This window comes from Acyrthosiphon pisum, chromosome X, assembly GCF_005508785.2.
Source record: "Acyrthosiphon pisum isolate AL4f chromosome X, pea_aphid_22Mar2018_4r6ur, whole genome shotgun sequence".
In the NCBI taxonomy this organism is placed as follows: Eukaryota; Metazoa; Arthropoda; class Insecta; order Hemiptera; family Aphididae; genus Acyrthosiphon; species Acyrthosiphon pisum.
Genome location: NC_042493.1, coordinates 78,750,432 through 78,753,467, shown reverse-complemented (window position 1 = coordinate 78,753,467; position 3,036 = coordinate 78,750,432). Strand labels below are relative to the sequence as shown.

Here is a 3,036-nt window from a genome sequence, read left to right as displayed (position 1 = left end):
ATGGAATTCATATTAGTAAAATAATTTATTATAGTTAGGGGTAAGAAGTAAAAAAATCTGTAAATATTTAGGTAATTGGTGATATTATCATCACATTTAGAAATTTGCAAATTATACAAATGCGGTGTTGTGGTCGCGTCCGCGCCAAACGGTTTCAGCGGTCGTAGGTAGATTGTATTTGCTTGCATAGAGCCATAGAAGACGAAGAAAAATTCATTTAGATAATTAAAAAGTAACAGTAGAGTTGTATTTACGATTTTTATTACGCACGTTGAATGTGAATCGTATAATGTATTAATGTATTATTATATGTTTTATGTCTACAAATCACAGGTGCAACTAGACCTACATTTTATGGCATACTAAAATTGTAAATAGCCGACAGATACCCATTAGCTCATTCAACAATTAATTCTGATTTCAGGCTCCTTTAGAAACATCTTTAAAATAGATAAGGAATTTAGTAATTAGGTATTATTTATATTTAAATAGTAATTACTTGTTTTCTATATTTTCCCTATAGTATATTAAAAATACTACATTGTCGTGGTGAATTAATTAAATTGATATGAGGGCACTTATTTTTTTTACATAATGCCCACCATCTTAGTTTTATATTAACCAGCTCTGCCGATTTTAAGAAAATAAGATAAATTAAATTAAATTTTTCATCACCACTGATATACTATACAATATATATTATACACATTACATTTTTACATACTATTCATTCATGCGATACAGTAATACAATAATATATTAAATAACAACAAAAAGTCATAACTAATAATTAATAATAAATAAGACTTATAGCTGTAATGTAGCTATTAAGGATTTATTTATTTCAACTTAAAACGCTCATAAAAATTATTATGAATTTACGATTAGTTTTACAAATTACAAAATCCCTTCTTTGGCCACACAAAGTACGAGGTTCTCTTCCTTATCGGAAAAGATATTGAGAATAAAAATAACGGCGGTTTTTAATAAAAAAAGAGCGTACTTTATTAACTAGCAAAAAATTTTCCTCCCCGGCGGGGAATCGAACCCCGGTCTCCCGCGTGACAGGCGGGGATACTTACCACTATACTACCGAGGATTGTGATGGAACGGTCGAAATAAATGTCTCTTCATTATATTTTTTATAATATTTTGTAACGATAATATATTAATGATATTAGAATGATATCATGGGAGTTTTATATCATGACGACATTTTTGTCAGCGTAATATATTTCCAATTTTACAAATACAATTTAAAACATTGCATTATACATCATTTCATTATAGGTATAGGTGCTTTCTTATTTCAGCTATTTGTTATAATATTTTACATTACATTGGTACAATATCGGCGCATTCATTCAAGTTCTCAATTCAATGCAACCTAGGTATACATGGTACCTATATACAAGAAATTGCATTATGTTAATATTTATGACACCATGTTAAGATGTGAAGAGGACGTCACACCCGCGTCCCGCAAGTGTTGTCTCCGTCTTACAAAATATGTTGTACAACATAGCAAAAACTGTTTTGCGCGGGACAACTTTTCTCGCACCATATTTGTTGTGAACTACCAAATTTTCACAACACATAAAGAAGAACTTTATTTGTGCAACAATATGCTTTTTATTAATAGCACTATACAATCATTTTTTATAAGCCAATGGAAAAAACCAAAAAACCAAATGTTTAGAAGCAAATAACTTTTATTGTATTTATGTTATCTAAAATATAGGCACGCTGTTGCATAGATAATTGTCTAGCCTATATGATCAGAAATTTTGGAGCCTCTACCTACAACAAACACAGAAAGATAAAAGTTGCCCGCGCTCTTCATCACTCTACAACACTTGGTTGTCGGTTGAAAAAGAATCTGCACCAAATTCCGATACGAAATGTTTCAAACGGCCAACAATAACTGTTTGTTTTTCGTTCGACAATGTTTAAGGTGAAATATGAATAATTTTTGTTTATCGTATATGGTATGTTATACTTATGGATATCTAATACAAAAACACAAGATCGAACGGATGAACGCATAGATTATAGAAAGTACAAAAATGTTTTAAAAGAAAAGTGTTTGTTTAGAAAATATAAAGTTATACAATTATTGAGATGGAACATTTATTTTTAAATGAGATAATATTAAATGTTTAACCTAAATTATCAGAAAAATTATTATATTTTCGAATGTACCTAATAGTACATTCAACAGTCCTGTAAAGAATACTTTTAAAAAGTACTTGAGTAAATACTCAAATACATTTTATTTTAAGTATTTAAGATACTACTTAAATACTTTAATTGTAAAGTATTTCAAATACTACTCAAATACTTTGAAAAAGTATTTTAAATACTTTTCAAATGCTTTTGGTTTTTAAAGTGGGTTTCTAATTATCGTAATATAAACACATAGCCACATAGGTAGTAGGTAATCTAATAGTTATCTAATAGTTTTAAAGGTAATATTGTTATTCAATATTCAATAACTTTTTTAGAAATCTTGTTTTCACAAACCTTTGGGCTTCGGCTAACACAGAAATACGGAATATTAAATAAAACTATTATTCCATTATTGTAGTTGACAATAATATTTTTCCAACCAATTATTTCGAATAGAAATAAAATGTTCGAAATAAAAAACCAAAGTATTCAATACCAAAAAGTATTTAATACAAAAAAAAGTATTTAAAATACCATTCAAAATACTTCATGCTGAAAGTATTTAAAAAGTTATTCAATACTTAAAAAAGTATTTGAATACTTTTACTCAAATACTTTACAGGACTGACATTCAAATATATTATAATCAAAACATACAACCGGAAAATTATTTAGTATAATTTGTAATTATTTATAAAATATAATTACTGAAACAAATTTTAGAATAAAATAAATTGTTCATTAGAAAATACGTAAGCCTAAATATTTTTTGTTAAAGGATAAAAATTACGAAAAATATTAATTAAGCTCATGTAGATTTTTCGAAAAAAACTTATATTTAGACCGAACTTAGAACAGAAAAATAGT

General features: G+C 27.3%; 1 non-coding gene across 1 annotated transcript; it reads right to left on the bottom strand.

Annotated features, from left to right (window-relative positions):
* Positions 1-1,027: 1,027 nt before the first annotated feature.
* Positions 1,028-1,099, bottom strand: TRNAD-GUC. Its single transcript has one exon. It is a non-coding gene; the product is annotated as a tRNA-Asp (tRNA).
* Between the last annotated feature and the right edge of the window lie 1,937 nt (positions 1,100-3,036).